Source organism: Lathyrus oleraceus, chromosome 4 (assembly GCF_024323335.1).
Source record: "Lathyrus oleraceus cultivar Zhongwan6 chromosome 4, CAAS_Psat_ZW6_1.0, whole genome shotgun sequence".
NCBI lineage: Eukaryota > Viridiplantae > Streptophyta > Magnoliopsida > Fabales > Fabaceae > Lathyrus > Lathyrus oleraceus.
The window spans coordinates 336,202,845-336,224,439 of record NC_066582.1 but is presented as its reverse complement, the minus strand read 5'-3'; positions in this window follow the sequence as shown (position 1 = coordinate 336,224,439).

Genomic DNA, 21,595 nt, shown 5'->3' with positions numbered 1-21,595 from the left:
CAAAAAGTGGGGGATCAGAAAGAAGGAACCCTCCCCACTGACTGACCGGACAAAATATCTTGGGCTTTTGTTCCGAAGCATCGACACGTAGTGTGATCTTAAAGAACGACGCACTGAATAACGGGGGATTGACTACTAATCCCTTTTATCCGTCAATTGCCTCTTCATGGAGGTCTTTAGCACTGATGCCTCTTCTTGGAGGTCTTTAGGCACAAAAATAAACAAACAAAAACATTGCCTCCTATCGAGGTCTTCCAGCTAAGAAAGCGGTAAAATGCGGGAAAAATAAAGGGATCAAGAGATCTACCATACGGATAAAGATCCAAAGTAATAGCAACTAAAGAAATAAGAAACCCGAAGATCTCTCAAGCTGGCACCATCAAAGAAATTGAGTCAGTACAGGTAATTGGAATAGACCTCCAGGTGGTATCCCACAAATAAAGTGGAATACAAAGCAAGCCATCTCTGCAAGAGTTTGTGAGCCCTCACAAAAACTCAACAAACAGGTTAGAGTAACGGGATAGAATCAGGAGAAAACAATGCCATGACGAACACAAAACAGATTAGAGTAAACAGAAAAAACAACTACTGTCGCGATCGCTGCTGCATCGCTTAGCGAAGGCTTAGCGAAGCCTCGCTACAGGCTCGCCTAGCGAAAGTGCCAGCGAACGCCTGCGGGTTCTGGATTTCCCAAAGGTAACAATACGATTTCAGGGACTCCAAATCCTATGGTATCCCTTCCAGAAATTAAGTGATCAAACATTCAAGGCCATGTTTTACACATTCATGCATATCTAAACCCGTGGGCGAAAACCTCACGATAATACCTCATACATTCAGATTATTCAAATGGAAATCATAGAGTAATGGGTATAAGGGAAAACCTGATTGGAGAGATCGAATGAAAATAAAATGCACCCTTGGGTTTGCAAAGAAATGTTAGGGTTTGCGTGAGATGGAGGTGAAAAAGTGTGTGAGTCAGACTGAACTTCTCAGAGCTGCTTGGAGGTTGCTGCAGATTAGTTCGTAGGTTTCTGTCTCTGCCTCTTTTTCCTGTCTCCCTTTGTTCTACTCAAACTCTGGTATTTATAACCTGATTTTCGTGACTTTGTGGGCTCAAATGTGGGCAACTCAAGCCCAAAACTTTCTATTATATTCTGAAAACGCGTGGGCTTCGCCTAGCGAAGGATCTGCTCGCTTAGCGAGCATGACAGTTCAGGTTAGCTAGGCGAACCATTCTGCTCGCCTAGCGAGCATGACAGCTCAGGAACAAATTCTTTCTCCTTCAAGATTAGCGCTTTGGAATGATGAATAGACCCCATTTGAACCTATTGGAAGTAGCTCAAGTCTTTCCCTTGTGTTGACTGATCACTAAAACCCACAAAGTGTCTCGGATGATGTTCAAGCTTCTAGGATCTGATTCTGATTGACATGATGAAATGCAATATGAAATGTTAAATGACCTAAAAATGAATGCATGAATGAGAAGGGAAAATTTTGGGGTGTTACAGCTGCCCCTATTTAATCATCAGCTTACCCGAGCAGGGTGAGAGCGAACAACTTATCAGACAAACAGGGTGAGCTGTGATTGGATAGCAAAGACAGACCGAAAATTTGCGCTTTGAGAACACCACAAAAATGCTGAAATACACCGCGCTGTTTATTTTTCTTCCGATCCTCTGGCTGGATCTGAATCAGTCTTCTGACTTAAACTGGAGTTTCAATCCTCTAGCTGAATCTATACTCAATTTAGTCCTCTGGTTGGATATTCATTTTTATCCTCGGGCTGGATACGATTTTGATCTTCTGGCTAGATCTCCTTGTTTCGATTCTCTGGCTGAATCGATTCTCTTTGATTCTCTGGCTGAATCTGATTTCGATCTTCTGGCTAGATCTTCTTTCTTTGATTCTCTGGCTGAATCTATTTTCGATCTTCTGGCTAGATCTTCTTTCGATCTTCTGGCTAGATCTTCTTTCGATCTTCTGGCTAGATCTTCTTGTTTCGATTCTCTGGCTGAATCGATTCTCTTTGATTCTCTGGCTGAATCTGATTTCGATCTTCTGGCTAGATCTTCTTTCTTTGATTCTCTGCCTGAATCTATTTTCGATCATCTGGCTAGATCTGACTTCGATCTTCTGGCTAGATCTTCTTTGTTTCGATTCTCTGGCTGAATCTATTCTCTTTGATTCTCTGGCTGAATCTATTTTCGGTCTTCGGGCTAGAACTGACTTCGATCTTCTGGCTAGATCTGGATTATTTTGATGATAAACTCCCGTCATCAGGATCTTGCATCTGAGGCATGCGCTGGTTGACCCTCTTTCGAAATCTACACCCAATCTTCATGTTGGATATGCAGCTTCGAGAACATTCCATATTCTTCAGGCTTCGTACATATTCTTCAGGCTAGAACATGTTGTAACGACCCTTCAATTAGACTTTTGTTTTCTAAATTGTGATCCGCGGGCTGGATCCTCTTGTAGGTTGATCTTCTGTTGAGCTGTCAATCTACTCCTCCAGCTGGCTTGCTGGGGAAATAACGCTTGCAGGCGACTCTCTGGCTGAATCTTCAAGTTAAACCTCAGGCTGGCTCTTTGGAAAACGATTCTCAGGCTGAATCTTTGAACTGACCCTCATGTTGGATCACACACACTCGATCCTCTGGCTGAATCTCATGACTTTGGTTGTAAAGTAATTCTTCAGTCTGCTTTGAAGAACCTGTTTATCAGCTTATGTGTATGCTTGATATGCAAATGCAAATGTTAATGTTATGCATGGTGCAAAAAGAAATCTGCTTGGGGAAGCAAACTCCGGTAGGGAACGGATCGCTGTATCAATCCTTGAATTCTCTGTGGGGAATGATCCGTCTACCGGGACCGGGGAGCTACCGAAAATAAATCGGCTCTCCCTTTTGGAAAGTTGACCTTGCTGGTGGAGTATCAACTATGGGCACTTTGTTTGGCAAGGCTCTGTGAGGAGAGCCTGCGTGGAAAGCACTTCCTGGGGAAATGTCGTAGGAATCGACCTTTGCCAGGGGATATGCACTTGCTAATCGTCCTCAGGCTGACGATCAAAACGAATATGTTAAAAATAATCTGCTGGGGAATAAGGTGAGCACTGGGAACACCACCCTCTTGTCTGTTGGGTATGCAACTACTCCGCTGTTGCTGGGGATACAAGGTGCAACTCTACTGAGGGACGTGCTCTGCTGAGGAGAGACTTTGTCAACCGCTTGGGGATGAGGATTCATGACTTGGCATCCGGTTCCTGTGACCTGCAATTACACACGTATGTCCCGGGGAAATTACTCGGTTTGAATTCACCGTCCGGGATTAAGCACATTCAAAGCAATTTTAAATGTTTTCCTGTGCAAATCATATGTAAAAGCCACCATTATGTTCAGATGCAATATGCTTAATCAAGAATTCAGACATCTTTTGCAAACAAACTGACAAATGAAAAATAAAGAGGCTCTTTAACTGAATTATTCAACTTTTATTGGTTGAAAAATTTGTGGCAGGAATAGGCGAGTACATCAGGGAGTTGATCCCTGAAAAGAGGCAATCGCTATAAATTGAACAAAAGAAAACTATCCTAATGGCAATGTGGAAACGGGGTCCCACTGAGTTTCGACTCTGCTATGGCTCGTATGACCTCAAGACGCTCTGCTCATCTTGCTTTCTGAAGTGGATGGTTAGTCGATCTTTAAGACGCTGAGAGGTAAGGATTTATTTAGGAAGAGTGCTGCTGAGTTTTGTTTAGTGCCCAACATCAAAATCCCGGTGAAGTTCAAAGTGCCTGACTTTGAAAAGTATAAAGGGAACTCTTGTCCACTCAGTCATCTTGTGATGTATGCTCGTAAGATGTCTACTCATACTGACAATGATCAATTGCTTATTCACTACTTCCAAGATAGTCTGACCGGTGTTGTGCTCCGTTGGTACATGGGATTGGACAGTGCCAGCATTCGCACTTTCAATGACTTGGGGGAGGCTTTTGTCAAGCAGTATAAGTATAATGTGGACATGGCGCCTGATAGAGACCAGCTGAGGTCTATGTCTCAGAAGGACAAAGAGACATTTAAAGAGTATGCGCAAAGATGGAGGGAATTGGCTACCCAGATCACTCCTCCAAAGGAGGAAAAAGAGATGACAAAGGTCTTCTTGAAAACTCTGAGTTCATTTTACTATGAACGAAGGATTGCTAGTTCCCCCAACGACTTTACCAAAAAGGTAAACATGGGGATGAGGCTTGAGGAAGGAGTTCGAGAGGGACGTTTGTCAAGAGATGAGGCATCAACAAGCAAGAAGTATGGTAGCAATTTCAGCAAGAAGAAAGATAGTGAGACGAATGCAATAAGCACTGGGAGGCAGAGGAGGCCTCAGATCATAAGAAATCCACCATCCTGTCATCATCATCATCATCAAGTATCTTCCGTTATCCCGGTATTTTCTAATCAATAAACAACACCAATTCAACAACAATAACGTCAACAACAACAACCGCAACAACGAGCAAACACCTACAACAACAACAACAATCATCATCAAAAAAACTTTGAGAGGAAGAAGGTCTCTTTCGACCCGATTCCTATGTCTTATGCAGAACTCTATCCATCCTTGGTTCTTAAGAACCAAATTCAACCAAGAAACCCGTCACAGATTCCAAAACGACTTCCTTGGTGGTATAAGCCTGAGCTCCGTCGTGCTTTTCATCAAGGAGCACCCAAACATGATATTGAAAACTTTTATCCGCTCAAGTATGAGGTACAAAAATTGATGAAAATTGGTATGGTGTCCTTCGAGGACCGTGCGCCGAATGTGAAAACGAACTCGTTACCCGCCCATGGGAACTCTTTTGTGAATATGGTGGAAAGTTATCCTGGAGAATTTAAAGTTTTTAATCTGCGTTTTATCAGAATATCCTTGGTGCAGATGCATAAGGATATTTGTATGGTAAGTGAATGTGAGCACGACCGTGATGGTTGTGTTGTTTGTAGTGTTAACCCGAGGGGTTGTGAGGTTGTGAAAAGGGACATCCAACAATTGATGGATAAAGGAATGATTCAAATTGTTCAATCCCGTCATGTAGATGACGATGTTAATATCATAGTGCTTGTTTTCAAGCAGCCCGAGAAGTTAGTAATCCAGTATGATTCCAATAACAACAACAATCAAAGATCAGTATCGCCGTTAGTAATACGGTTAGCAGGCTCAGTCCCGTATTCATATGATAAAGTTGTGCCATATTAGTATAATGATACAATGATGAAGGATGGTCAAGAGGTCTCGTTACCTACGACTAGTTCAGTAGTGAGCATTGCTGATGTTACTAAGGTGACCCATAGTGGTCGAGTGTTTGGGCCGGTGTTCCCAAAGGATAAAGAAGAATCAGTTGTGAGTAAGAAGGTGGAAGTGCCTGTTGAAGACCCAGTTGGCTATTCAAAAAGTAAGTCTGGTGAATCCAGCAATTTGAAACCCAATGATGATGATGAGGTACTTCGGTTAATTAAAAGAAGTGAGTTTAATGTGGTGGAGCAGCTGCTCCAAACCCCCTCAAATATCTCAGTGTTGTCTCTGCTCATGAATTCCTAAGTACACAGAGAAGCACGACAGAGAGTTATAGAGCAAACATTTGTAGAACATGATGTTACAGTGGATCAATTCGATCATATTGTGGCTAACATCACTTCTTGCAATAACCTTAGCTTTTGTGATGAAGAACTCCCTGAGGAGGGAAGGAATCATAATTTGGCTTCGCATATTTTTAGGAATTGAAAAGAAGATGCTTTGTCAAATGTGCTTGTTGACACTTGTTCGTCACTAAATATGCTTCCGAAGTCAACTTTGTCAAAGCTATCTTACCAAGGAGCGCCTATGAGGTATAGTGGTGTAATTGTAACACCCCGATGAAATAAGGATAATTATTTAATTTAAATTAATATAATATTTATTAATTTAATTAAATAATTGGATTATTATTATTGGATTATTTTTATTATTATTATTATTGGAATATAATGTTGGAATCAGTAAAAAGAGTCCCAATTGGCAAAAAGAGGTTTTCACGTGAAAACAGAGAAACGACTCTAAAGTGGAAAAAGGGCAAAGAGCCAGAGAACAAGGGTTGAAGAGAGGAAGAGCTCGAAGCTAAAGGATTGCCGGATTAACTCAGGTAAGGGGGGGTTTATCGTCGTTTAATGGGTATTATGGGATAACATGTAGTGGGTAGTGATAAACCATTGATTTGACTCTGATTAGAATGATGTATGCTGAAATTTGTGAAATATTGGATGAACGAAATATGGGTTATAATTGGAGAAATTCGTAAGGATTAGATGGAATAATGTTAGGATTTGTGGAATTGAATAGGGTATGATTCGTGTTAGATGATATGGACGAACACTGTGTAAAATTGGATTGTAGGAGGTTGGATCTGAAGAATCTCGTAGCAGAGAAAACCATAGCAGATCTGGAATTCGGGTTTCTGGTCATATGCGTATGGCACTAGGCAATACGCGTATGAGATGGTCTGGTACGCGTATGGCACCAGGCAATACGCGTATGGATGAGGAAGATGATGTTTTGAACGTGATTTTGTCTCTGTTGGTACGCGTATGAGGAAGTGGTACGCGTAGCATACGCGTATGAGACAGGTGATACGCGTATGGGATTGGCTGAGAAATGGGCCATACGCGTATGGGACTAGGCAATACGCGTATGGGCAGAATTGTGATTTTTCTGAGCTGTTGTTGTGCAGTTTTTTGGTTGTTCAGCTGAGTAATGTAATTTAGCTGATGTATGATATAGTAGGGATCATTTCCCGTTGTTTTGAGCAGTATAGGTATTAGTAGAGTGTGCTAATACTGTGATTGATTATGTGGCATGACATGATATGATTATGTGATAAATATGTTGAGGATGTATGATGGTATGCATAATGTTGTGAATGTATCTATTATGTATGCAATTATGAATGGACTGTTTATGGCTTAGAGTGTGAGCATATGTCCATTGTGGATGATTGTTGATGTTTGCATGACTAAGTGATTTAGCTTGCATATTGTGGCCTTTATGGTGGTAGCTAATTCCCATGGTGAGGAATTAGTGAGTGAGTATTGTGGATTGTTGTTGATGTTTGCATGCTAGGTGATTAGCGTGCATATCATAGCCCTTGGGGTGGTAGCTAATTCCCATGGTGAGGAATTAGTGAGTGAGTCACTAGGTCTCAAATGAGTGGGACTAGTGAGCTTGGTAGCCGTATCTGGATTTGATCGGTGAGGTTGAACTATATGTTCACGAATAGTCGGTACCGCATGCATGGAGTCTCATTGCATAATGTATGTATGGCGTATAATATGAATGGATGTATTCCAATATTATACGTGTTGTTTGGTGTTGGTGTTGAGTATGATTATGATTATGAGTTAATGTTGTCGTTGCTGAATGTGTGATCTGATTAGGGTGATGATATGTGTTAGATTACTTAGCATTACATGATATTTTATAATGCTTATTATATCGATTGAGGAACTCACCCTTACAACTATGTTTCAGGTAACGAGCAGTGATTGAGTAGAATCTAGTCCTTGGAGTCTAGTGTAGTTCCTTAGTGGGTCATGCTCTGGTAGATGTAACATCGGGACGAGATGTTTTACTTGTTTTTCCTTGATGATTGTTGAACAAGTTACATGTAATGTGTTACATGTTTTGCATTGTTGTTAGACTTTATCCGCTGCGTATTATGCAAATGTTTTATTTTAATTAAATAAATGAGCATGACAGGATATTTTGGAAAACGGTGTGAAGTGTCAAGTGTGACACCCTTGATTGCATATTTACTCTGATTTATATTTTGTTATTTTAATTTAATTTTGGGGTATTTTAGAAGGGTGTTACATTAGTGGTATCAGAGCATAGTCGGTCGAGTCGAGTCGTAATTATTTTGTTCCCTTGTACGGGATAGGTGTTGTGTAACCCTATCAGTACTTATTGTTTAGCTGGTTGGGTTTTCAGAATAGAGATGGCTGGAAGAGGTAGAGACGATGCTGCGATTGCTGAGGCTCTGGGTATGCTAGCTGGAGTACTTGGAGGGAATCTGAATGTTGTGGGAATGGGAGCTGCTCGTCAACTGAGTGAGTTCCAGAAGAACAATCCTCCAATGTTCAAGGGAGCATACGATCCAGATGGTGCTCAGAAGTGGTTGAAGGAGATTGAGAGGATCTTCCGAGTGACTGAGTGTGCCGATAACCAGAAGGTCAGGTTCGGTACGCATATGCTGTCAGAGGAAGCAGATGATTGGTGGGTTGCTACCCGCACTGAGTTGGAAGCTGCTGGGAGTGCTGAGATCACTTGGGCGGTGTTCAGAGAGAGATTCCTGAGGAAGTACTTTCCAAAGGATGTCAGAGGAAAGAAAGAGATAGAGTTCTTAGAATTGAAGCAGGGCAACCGGTCTGTTACTGAGTATGCTGCTAAGTTCACAGAGCTGTCGAAGTATTACACTCCCTATAATGAGGCTACTGGGGAATTTTCAAAGTGTGTGAAGTTTGAGAACGGGTTACGTCCCGAGATCAAGCAGGCTATTGGGTATCAGCGGATTAGAGTGTTTTCTGAACTGGTGGACTGTTGTAGGATTTTTAAACAGGATACCAAGGCCAGAGCGGAAAGCTATCAGCAAAGGGTCGATAGGAAAGGCAAGAATCAGAATGATCGTGGGAAACCGTATGCAGCTGGCAATGGTTTCCAGAGACAGAGTGGGATGAAGAGGCCTAGTGGGGGAGACTCCAGTGCCCCTGCTAAGTGTTTCAGATGTGGTCAGGCTGGACATCGTATCCATGAATGTACCAGTAATGAGAAGAAGTGTTTTAAGTGTGGAAAAGGTGGTCACTTGGCTGCAGAGTGCCGGTTGAAGACTGTGACTTGCTTCAACTGTGGAGAGGTGGGTCATATCAGTCCACAGTGTCCTAAGCCGAAGAGAGAGAATCAGTCGGGAGGCAAGGTCTTTGCTTTATCGGGTTCTGAGACTTCTGCAGATGATCGTTTGATCCGAGGTACGTGTTATATTAATGGCTTTCCTCTTGTAGCTATTATTGACACAGGTGCGACTCATTCCTTTATATCTTTGGATTGTGCTGTGAAACTTAAATTAGAGATATCTGAGATGCATGGTAGTATGGTGATTGATACTCCTGCGAAGGGTTCAGTGACTACTACTTCAGTTTGTTTAAATTGTCCTTTGAGTATTTTGGTAGAGACTTTGGGATGGACCTTGTGTGTCTTCCACTAGTGCAGATTGATGTTTAACCGAGTTTATATCAACTGTTTTGATAAGACGGTGATATTTCCTGAGATTGAGGAAGGAAAGAGTTTGTTTCTATCAGCAAGGCAGGTGAATGAGGCAGTGGTAGATGGGGCAGAGTTGTTTATGCTGTTAGCGACTTTGGAGGCTAAAGATAAACCGGTGATTTGCGATCTAGCCGTGGTGTGTGATTTTCCTGATGTGTTTCCTGAAGAAGTGAATGAATTACCACCAGAGCGTGAAGTTGAGTTCTCGATTGATTTGGTACCTGGTACTAGGCCGGTGTCGATGGCTCCGTACCGTATGTCTGCTGTTGAGTTAACTGAATTGAAGAGTCAGTTGGAAGATCTGTTGGATAAGGAATTTATTCGTCCGAGTGTGTCGCCGTGGGGTGCACCAGTGTTATTGGTTAAGAAGAAAGAAGGTACTATGTGGTTGTGTGTGGACTACAGGAAACTGAATAAAGTGACGATCAAGAATCGGTATCCTTTGCCGAGGATTGATGATTTGATGGATCAGTTGGTTGGTGCGAGTGTGTTCAGCAAAATAGATTTGAGATCGGGGTATCATCAGATACGTGTGAAAACTGAGGATATTCAGAAGACTGCTTTCAGAACAAGGTATGGACATTATGAGTATTCTGTAATGCCTTTTGGTGTGACTAATGCGCCTGGGGTATTTATGGAGTATATGAATAGGATTTTCCATCCGTATCTAGACAAGTTTGTTGTGGTGTTTATTGACGATATTTTGGTGTATTCGAAATCGGAAGAAGAGCATGCTGAGCATTTGAGAGTGGTTTTAGGAGGTCTACGAGAAAAGAAGTTATTTGCTAAACTGTCCAAGTGTGAATTTTGGTTAGAAGAGATTAGTTTTCTTGGTCATGTGGTTTCAAGAGGTGGTGTGGCTGTTGATCCTTCTAAGATAGAAGCGGTATCTAAGTGGGAAGCTCCAAAGTCAGTTTCTGAGATAAGGAGTTTTCTTGGACTTGCAGGTTATTATAGGAAATTCATTGAGGGATTTTCTAAGTTGGCGTTACCGTTGACGATGTTGACTAGAAAGGGGCAAGCGTTTGTTTGGGATTCAAAATGTGAAGAAGGTTTCCAAGAGTTAAAGAGAAGGTTAACTACTGCTCCTATTCTGATATTACCAAGTCCATCAGAACCATTTGAAGTTTACTGTGATGCTTCATTGTTGGGTTTGGGTGGTGTTTTGATGCAAAATAAGCAGGTTGTAGCTTATGCTTCGAGACAACTGAAGGTTCATGAGAGGAACTATCCGACACACGATTTAGAGTTGGCAGCTGTGGTATTTGTTCTGAAGTTATGGAGGCATTACTTGTACGGGTCAAGATTCGAGGTTTTCAGTGACCATAAAAGTTTAAAGTATTTGTTTGATCAGAAAGAGCTGAATATGAGACAGAGGAGATGGTTAGAGTTTCTGAAGGATTATGACTTTGGTTTGAATTACCATTCGGGTAAAGCAAACGTAGTGGCTGATGCATTGAGTCGGAAATCATTGCATATGTCTATGTTAATGATTAAGGAATTGGATTTAATTGAGCAGTTTAGAGACTTGAGTTTGGTGTGTGAGAGTACTCACAATAGTGTTAAATTGGGAATATTGAAGTTAACGAGTGGTATTCTGGATGAGATTAGAGAGGGTCAGAAATCCGATGTGCTTTTGGTTGATAAGTTGACTCTAGTGAATCAAGGTCAAGGTGGTGAATTCAGAGTTGATGAGAATGGTGTTTTGAAATTTGGTAATCGGGTGTGTATTCCGGATGTTACCGAACTTAAGAAGAGTATTCTTGAGGAAGGACATCGTAGTGGCCTGAGTATTCATCCTGGGGCTACGAAGATGTATCATGATTTGAAAAAGTTATTTTGGTGGCCGGGAATGAAAAGAGAAATTGCGAGTTTTGTTTATTCTTGTTTGACTTGTCAGAAGTCAAAGATTGAGCATCAGAAGCCGTATGGGCTAATGCAACCGTTGGCTATTCCAGAGTGGAAGTGGGATAGTATCAGTATGGATTTTGTTTCTGGTTTACCGATGACAGTTAAGAATTTTGAAGCTATTTGGGTGATTGTTGACAGATTGACAAAATCGGCTCATTTCATTCCGATCAGAATGGATTATCCGTTAGAGAGATTAGCTGAGTTGTATATTGAGAAGATTGTGAGTTTGCATGGTATTCCGTCGAGTATTGTTTCGGACAGAGATCCTAGATTTACATCGAAGTTCTGGGAAGGTTTGCAGAGGGCTTTGGGAACTAAGCTGAGATTGAGTTCTGCATATCATCCGCAGACTGATGGTCAGACTGAGAGGACGATTCAGTCACTAGAGGATCTTTTGAGGGCTTGTGTTTTGGAAAAAGGAGGTACTTGGGATTGTTATTTACCTTTGATTGAGTTTACCTACAACAATAGTTTTCATTCGAGCATTGGTATGGCACCGTTTGAAGCTTTGTATGGTAGGAGATGTCGGACACCTTTATGTTGGTATGAGTCCGGTGAGAGTGCTGTGGTTGGACCGGAGATTGTTCAACAAACTACGGAAAAGATTAAGATGATTCAAGAGAAGATGAAGATTGCTCAGAGTCGTCAGAAGAGTTATCACGACAAGAGGAGGAAGTCACTTGAGTTTCAAGAGGGAGATCATGTGTTTCTTCTTGTTACTCCGATAACTGGGGTTGGTCGAGCTTTGAAGTCGAAGAAGTTGACACCTCGATTTATTGGTCCTTATCAGATTTTGGAGAGGATAGGGGAGGTAGCCTATCGTATCGCTTTACCGCCGTCACTTGCGAATTTGCATGAGGTTTTTCACGTGTCTCAGTTGAGGAGGTACATTCCTGATCCGTCGCATGTGGTCCAAGTAGATGATGTACAGGTGAGAGATAACCTGACTGTTGAAACATCACCTATGAGGATAGAGGATCGAGAGTTGAAGAGGTTGCGGGGTAAAGAGATTGTTTTGGTAAAGGTAGCTTGGGGAGGACCAGCAGGTGGCAATGTGACTTGGGAACTTGAGAGTCAGATGAAGGAGTCCTATCCTGAGTTATTCGCTTGAGGTATGTTTTCGAGGACGAAAACTCTTTTAGTGGGGGAGAGTTGTAACACCCCGATGAAATAAAGATAATTATTTAATTTAAATTAATATAATATTTATTAATTTAATTAAATAATTGGATTATTATTATTGGATTATTTTTATTATTATTATTATTATTGGAATATAATGTTGGAATCAGTAAAAAGAGTCCCAATTGGAAAAAAGAGGTTTTCACGTGAAAACAGAGAAACGACTCTAAAGTGGAAAAAGGGCAAAGAGCCAGAGAACAAGGGTTGAAGAGAGGAAGAGCTCGAAGCTAAAGGATTGTCGGATTAACTCAGGTAAGGGGGGGTTTATCGTCGTTTAATGGGTATTATGGGATAACATGTAGTGGGTAGTGATAAACCATTGATTAGACTCTGATTAGAATGATGTATGCTGAAATTTGTGAAATATTGGATGAACGAAATATGGGTTATAATTGGAGAAATTCGTAAGGATTAGATGGAATAATGTTAGGATTTGTGGAATTGAATAGGGTATGATTCGTGTTAGATGATATGGACGAACACTGTGTAAAATTGGATTGTAGGAGGTTGGATCTGAAGAATTTCGTAGTAGAGAAAACCATAGCAGATCTGGAATTCTAGTTTCTGGTCATACGCGTATGGCACTAGGCAATACGCGTATGAGATGGTCTGGTACGCGTATGGCACCAGGCAATACGCGTATGGATGAGGAAGATGATGTTTTGAACGTGGTTTTGTCTCTGTTGGTACGCGTATGAGGAAGTGGTACGCGTAGCATACGCGTATGAGACAGGTGATACGCGTATGGGATTGGCTGAGAAATGGGCCATACGCGTATGGGACTATGCAATACGCGTAAGGGCAGAATTGTGATTTTTCTGAGCTGTTGTTGTGCATTTTTTTGGTTGTTCAGCTGAGTAATGTAATTTAGCTGATGTATGATATAGTAGGGATCGTTTCCTGTTGTTTTGAGCAGTATAGGTATTAGTAGAGTGTGCTAATACTGTGATTGATTATGTGGCATGACATGATATGATTATGTGATAAATATGTTGAGGATGTATGATGGTATGCATAATGTTGTGAATGTATCTATTATGTATGCAATTATGAATGGACTGTTTATGGCTTAGAGTGTGAGCATATGTCCATTGTGGATGATTGTTGATGTTTGCATGACTAAGTGATTTAGCTTGCATATTGTGGCCTTTATGGTGGTAGCTAATTCCCATGGTGAGGAATTAGTGAGTGAGTATTGTGGATTGTTGTTGATGTTTGCATGCTAGGTGATTAGCGTGCATATCATAGCCCTTGGGGTGGTAGCTAATTCCCATGGTGAGGAATTAGTGAGTGAGTCACTAGGTCTCAAATGAGTGGGACTAGTGAGCTTGGTAGCCGTATCTGGATTTGATCGGTGAGGTTGAACTATATGTTCACGAATAGTCGGTACCGCATGCATGGAGTCTCATTGCATAATGTATGTATGGCGTATAATATGAATGGATGTATTCCAATATTATACGTGTTGTTTGGTGTTGGTGTTGAGTATGATTATGATTATGAGTTAATGTTGCCGTTGCTGAATGTGTGATCTGATTAGGGTGATGATATGTGTTAGATTACTTAGCATTACATGATATTTTATAATGCTTATTATATCGATTGAGGAACTCACCCTTACAATTATGTTTCAGGTAACGAGCAGTGATTGAGTAGAAGCTAGTCCTTGGAGTCTAGTGTAGTTCCTTAGTGGGTCATGCTCTGGTAGATGTAACATCGGGACGGGATGTTTTACTTGTTTTTCCTTGATGATTGTTGAACAAGTTACATGTAATGTGTTACATGTTTTGCGTTGTTGTTAGACTTTATCCGCTGCGTATTATGCAAATGTTTTATTTTGATTAAATAAATGAGCATGACAGGATATTTTGGAAAACGGTGTGAAGTGTCAAGTGTGACACCCTTGATTGCATATTTACTCTGATTTATATTTTGTTATTTTAATTTAATTTTGGGGTATTTTAGAAGGGTGTTACAGTAATCGTCAAAGCTTTTGATGGTTCGCGCAAGACGGTTATTGGTGAAGTGGACCTTCCAGTTAAGATAGGTCCGGGTGATTTTCAAATTACTTTCCAAGTAATGGTTATCCACCCGGCCTACAGTTGCTTATTGGGAAGGCCATGGATCCATGAGGCGGGAGCTGTTACTTCAACTTTGCACCAGAAGCTCAAATATGTGAAGAATGGAAAGCTAGTGGTTGTCGGTGGAGAGAAAGCGCTTTTGGTTAGTCACCTTTCATCTTTCTCTTACGTAGAAGCTAAGGATGAGGTTGGAACTCCGTTCCAAGCCTTGTCTATTACTGCTGAAAAGAGGGTTGGGGAACCTATGTCCTCATTGAAAGATGCTCAGAAGATTGTGGAAGAAGGCAATGTTGATCAGTGAGGGCGCATGGTAGAGGTCTCCGACAACAAAGGCAGAACCGGTTTGGGGTTCCAGAAAGGTTCAAAAACTGCAAGGACTGAAGATATGCAACTTAGCTTCCGTAGCGGAGGGTTCATTCATGGCAATGAACAACACTTAACTGCTATGCTAGAGGATGACGAAGAGGAAGACCGCGCCAATTTTGTGACGCATGGAAAGGCTTGTGACCATTGGACTGCTGTTGATACTCTTGTTTTTTTGCATTGATCTAATTAATTGTTTTTATATGTTTTAAAATCCTTCTCCTATGCCTAAGGGAGAAGTGAACATTGTTTAGTCATTTTCAAATTGATCATTAATAAAATTAATTCTATTCATCCACATCTATGATGTTTGTTTTTACTTTTTGCTTTATTCTGAAAATGGTAATCACAAAAAACATAAATGAACACTATAATTGTCCATCTGCATAATATTTGGTCACAAATTCACTTCTCTAAAATCAAAATATCAAATCATTATGCAGGTTGGTTCCTAACCCCATTGAATACAATGATCCTTCTCCTTCGCCAAATTTTGAATTCCCTGTGTTTGAGGCCGAGGAGGAAAGTGATGTGGAGTGAGTGATGAGTTATCTCGTCTTCTTGAGCAAGATGAAAAGACCATTCATCCGTCCGAAGAGCAGGTTGAGTTAGTCAATTTGGGCTCTGAGGATGATGTAAAGGAAGTCAAGATTGGGTCTCGACTGTGTCCAAAGGTCAAGAAGAGGTTGATTGATCTTCTTCGAGAGTATTCAGATGTGTTTGCTTGGTCCTATCAAGACATGCCTGGTTTGGATTCTGAGATTGTGGAGCATAGATTTCCGTTAAAGCCAGAATGCCCGCCAGTCAAGCAGAAGTTGAGAAGAACGTATCCTGACATGGCCTTGAAGATCAAAGAGGAAGCGCAGAAGCAGATTGATGTCGATTTCCTTGTAACTCCTGAGTAACCGTAATGGGTGGCCAATATTGTGCCAGTGCCAAAGAAAGATGGAAAAGTCCGCATGTGTGTTGACTATAGAGATTTGAACAAAGCCAGTCCAAAACATGATATCCCTCTGCCACACATTGATATGTTAGTAGACAATACTACTAAATTCAAATTCTTTTCGTTTATGGATGGATTTTCCGGATATAATCAGATCAAGATGTCACCCGAAGATATAGAGAAGACCACATTCATTACACCTTGGGGAACATTCTGTTATAGAGTGATGCTTTCAGTCTAAAGAATGCTGGTGCAACTTACCATAGAGCAATGCCTACTCTTTTTCATGATATGATGCATAAAGAGATTGAAGTATATGTCGATGACATGAATTCTAAATCTATTGATGAAGAGGAACATGTTGAGCATTTGTTGAAGCTATTCCAGCCTTTGAGGAAATATAAACTCCGCTTGAATCCCAATAAATGTACTTTTGGTGTTCGTTCTGGTAAGTTGTTGGGCATTATTGTCAGCGAGAAGGGTATTGCAGTTGATCCTGCTAAGGTCAAAGCAATACAAGAGATGTCTGCGCCCAAAACTGAGAAGCAAGTCAGAGGTTTTCTCGGTCGCTTGAATTATATTTCCAGATTCATTTCCCACATGACAGCCACATGTGCGCCTATATTCAAGCTTCTTTGGAAAGATCGGTCTTGTGATTGGACCGAAGACTGCCATAAAGCTTTTGACAGTACCAAAGAATATCTGCTTGAGCCTTCAATTTTGTCTCCTCCTGTTGAAGGGAGACCATTGGTTATGTATTTTACTATGCTCGAAGATAGTATGGGGTGTGTTCTTGGTCAGCAAGATGAGACTGGAAAGAAAGAATTTGCGATCTACTACCTTAGTAAGAAGTTCAACGACTGTGAGACTCGGTATTCTATGCTTGAGAAAACTTGTTGTGCATTGGCTTGGGCTGCTAAGCGTCTGCGTTAGTATATGTTGAATCATAACACTTGGTTGATATCCAAAATGGATCCAATCAAGTATATATTTGAGAAGCATGCTTTAACTGGGAGGATTTCCCGTTGGCAGATGTTGTTATCAAAGTACGATATCAAATACCGATCTCAGAAAGCGATGAAAGGTAGTATCTTGGCTGACCATTTGGCTCACCAACCGATTGAAGATTATCAGCCAGTGCAATATGATTTTCCAGACGAAGAGATTTTGTACTTGAAAATGAAAGATTGTGATCAACCATTGCTTGAAGAAGAGCCAGAACCTGGTTCCCGTTCGGGTATGGTATTCGATTGAGCTGTTAATCAATATGGAAATGGTATTAGGGTAAGGATTATTACTCATCAAGGCACGCATCTACCATTTACAGCTAGATTGACTTTCAATTGTACAAACAATATGGCAGAATGTGAAGCTTGCATTATGGGGCTTGACGAGGCCATGAATCTCAGAATCAAGTATTTGAATGTCTTCGATGATTCGACTTTGGTTGTGAGTCAAATCAAAGTAGAATGGGAGACAAATCAACCCGACTTAATACCATATAGAGATTATGCGAGGAGAATTTCAACTTTCTTTACAGAGGTTGAGTTTCATCATATCCCTCGAGATGAAAATCGGATGGCAGACGCTCTTGCAACGTTGGCATCAATGATTGCGGTAAAGTATTGGAATCAAGTTCCTAATTTGTCTGTGATGCGTCTTGATAGGTCAGCTCATGTATTTTTTGTTGAAGAAATCAAAGACGAGAAGCTGTGGTATTATGACATCAAATGTTTCCTCTAAAGTCAGATTTACCCGCCTGGGGCATCTTGGAAAGATAAGAAGACTTTGAGAAGATTAGCCGGTAATTTCTACTTGAATAGTGATATAATGTACAAGAGAAACTTCGACATGGTTTTTCTCAGATGCGTGATTAGACATGAAGCAGACTTGTTGATTACCGAAGTGCACGAAGGTTCCTTTGGTACTCATTCCAATGGACATGCAATGGCGAAGAAGATGTTGCGAGCAGGTTACTATTGGCTCACAATGGAATCTGACTGTTACAAATTTATGAAGAAGTGCCACAAGTGTCAAATTTATGCTGATAAGATTCATGTTCCTCCGACACTATTGAATGTTATCTTGTCCCCACGGCTTTTCTCCATGTGGGGAATTGATATGATTGGGAAGATTGAACTCAAAGCTTCAAATGGACATCGTTTCATTTTGGTGGCAATTGACTACTTCACAAAATGGGTTAAAGCGACATCGTATGCGAATGTAACCAAGCAATTTGTTGTAAGGTTTATCAAGAATCAGATCATAGGCCGTTATGGTGTGCCAAGCAAGATCATTACTGATAATGGATCGAACTTGAATAACAATATGGTGGAAGCTCTTTGCAAAGACTTCAAGATTGGCCATCATAATTCTTCTCCCTACAGACCTAAGATGAATGGGGTTGTTGAAGCTGCGAACAAGAACATCAAGAAGATTATCCAGAAGATGGTTGTCACGTATAAGAATTGGCATGAGATGCTCCCATTTGCTTTGCATGGGTATCGTACATCCATCCGCACTTCAACAGGGGCAACCCCTTTCTCGCTTGTGTATGGAATGGAAGTAGTGCTCCCCATATAGGTTGAGATTCCTTCGTTGCGTGTGCTTATCGCAGCCAAGTTGATTGAGGCTGAATGGTGTCAGACCAGGTTTGTCTAGTTGAATTTAATTGAAGAGAATAGATTGACTGCCATGTGTCATGGTCAGTGATATCAGCAGAGAATGAAGAAAGCTTTTGATAAGAAGGTCAAACCTCGTATGTTTAGAGAAGGTGACCTTGTGCTCAAGAAGATCTTGTCATCCAAACCAGATTCTAGGGGAAAATGGACTCCAAATTATGAAGGCCCATATGTTGTTAAAAGAGCCTTTTCAGGCGGCGCATTGATTCTTACAACTATGGATGGTGAAGAGTTCACTCGTCCCGTAAACGCAGATGTAGTAAAGAAATATTTCGCCTAAAAAGAAAAAGAATAGCTCACTAAGTTGAAAACCCGAAAGGGCGGCTTAGGAAAAAATGAGCGTCTCGGTGGATTGAAAACCCGAAAGGGCGATCCAGGCAAAAATTAGAGACATAAAACATAAAGAATTTCCCGATAAGTTAAGTACCCCATCTTGGGACAACTTATGCAAAAATTAGGGATTATGGCAAGTAACTGCATTCTGCTGATCTTCAGTGTTTTGAAGACTTGATTGAGCACAAGGGTTGACATCAATTCATCATCCCAACAGCAGTCAAGAGCATAGTGGATATCAAGAGTTGGTAGAAGGATTAAGGATCATTTGTATTCAATGTAGCCCTTTTCCATGTAAATTACCATTTTCAGCTTTGTAAAAATCTATGGAGTCTTGTCATTTACAAACTACCATTCTATCAAATAAAGTTGAGCTTTTATCCAATTGTTCCTACTCTTATTTATTTCAGCCAATAGTTTAAATTTTATTATGATCATTTTAGAAATTAAAATTGTTAATCAAAATCTCTTTTTCTTAAAACATATAAAAGCATGAATTTTCCAAAGCAATTGAAAAGAAATATCAACAACATTTCGATGAATAACAAGTCCTTGAGTCCGAAACATCAAAGGTTCTCCAAGCAGTTAACCCTTCGGGTATCCCTAGATGACTGTGTTGATTCAGTTCCTCGGCGGAGTTTTTGATTCCCCAGTGGAGCTTTGTTCCTTTTCCCTAGCTGAATTGGTTGATTCAGATACCCTGCAGCTTGTCTCCCCCGACATAGTTTCTATCCTCCTCGGTGAAGTTTGGGTTTCCTTCAGTAGAATTGGTTGATTTCCCCAATAAATCGCATTGGTTTCCCCGCCAATCGCCATTCGACTTGCTCCCCAGTCAGAGTTTCCTCTTGGTTTCTGAGCAGTTTAATTCCCTGTAGGGTTCTCTCCCATTTTTATGGTCTTGACCTAAAATTCCCCACAAATTTGATGATATTTCTCTTTCCTCAGCAGATCTCCTCCTTCCCCATTTAGGGTTGAGCCTTTTTGGATTTTTGATCTCTCTGTTCTCCAACAATTGTCTCCATATTTTATGGATTCACCGAGGATTGTACCGATGATTCAATTTCTTTGCGACATCTTTGTATCCTTTGTGATCGTTCTTGTCAGCATAATTATCATATATATATATATATATATATATATATATATATATATATATATATATATATATATACATTCATATAATTTCATAATTGCATATTTGCATATCTGATTAACTTGTTCGTTTGAGATTCTCATTCCCTGTATGGTGATACTTTATCCCAATACAAATTCCGGTGTATGTCCTCCCTCAATTGTAGAGTGTCAGCCTCTTAGGCAGAAAGACTTTAACCTTTCTCCTCTTCCTCACTGAGTTGTTTCCTCGTGGATGATTATTATTTCAGTTTCCTCCCCAATTTTTCATCTGGATGGAACCACTCCACTTGAGTTATGTCCTCATTGGGTTGAGTCTTGATTGACTGTTTATCTCTAGATCCTACCTAGATAGATACTTTGAATCCCCTAAGAGTCTATTGCTCAGTAACTGGTAATATTCTTCTTAGTTTGCAGTTTGCCCAATACCCGGCAAAAGTATCCCATTTTTCCCAGCAGTAGAGTCCCCGGTGGATATGATTCCTCAGAAAGTATATCCTTGATATGTTCACCCTAACCGGTGACAAATATCTTTCTTTCCCCTGCCTGACTTTATCCTTGATATGTTCATCCTAACCGATGACGGATACTCTCACCTTTGGTATTCTACCCAGTAGAAAGGTAGTTGTAATCCCTATTTTGTTCCCCAAAGAGTTAATCCTTGATATGTTCATCCTAATCAATGACGAGTTTCCTTCTCTTTGCGGTCTTCTACCCAGTAACCGGTAGATGTAAATCCTGCTTTTGTTCCCTCTGCAGAGTTGATCCTTGATATGTTCACTTTAACCAGTGACGGATTCTCTCTCTTGGTATTCTATCCAGTAACTGATAGATGTAATCCCTATTTTCTCCCCTCTCAGAGTCTATCCTTGATGTGTTCATCTTAACTGGTGACAGATTTTCTCTTTGACGGTATTCTACTTTTTGTAGATGTAATTCCTACTTTTTGTTCAGTTGGTTTATCCTTGATATGTTCATCTTAATCGATGACGGGTATCCTCCTTGACATTTCCCAGGCAAGTCTATCCTTGATATCTTCATCCTAATCGATGATGGATTTTCTTCCCTGTTGAGTTTATCCTTGATATGTTCATCCTAACCGATGACGGATACTCTCACCCTTGGTCTTCTCCCCAGTAACTGGTAGTTGTAAATCCTATTTTTCTACAGTTTTCCCCAGCATAGGTTATTCTTACCCAGTAACTGGTAATGAATATTCCCTTCTGTTGGTTCCCAGCGAGTCATCCTTGATATGTTCATCCTAACCGATGACGGATGTTCTCTCTGTCAGATCTTTATTATCTCCTTACCCAGTAACAGGTAGTAGATAATGATTTATGCTCCTCCTGCATTGAAGTTTATTTCTTCCCTAGTTGAGTTGAGTGCGCATTTCCTTAGTGAAATCGCTTTTCCCTGCATGATTCAAGTATTTCAGTTTCATCCTGACTTACTCGTATCCCCTGCAGATGTTGTCGTTTCCCCAACTGAGTCTTTTCCATGTTTGTATGGAATTCCTCGAGTCCCCCCAGTAGTTTTAAGTTGTAGCCTGGCCTACGCATAACTCCTTTTTCTTCCAAAGTCTTTGTCTCCCCAGTGAGTTTTTTCCTTACGGAATGTATTATACTCCT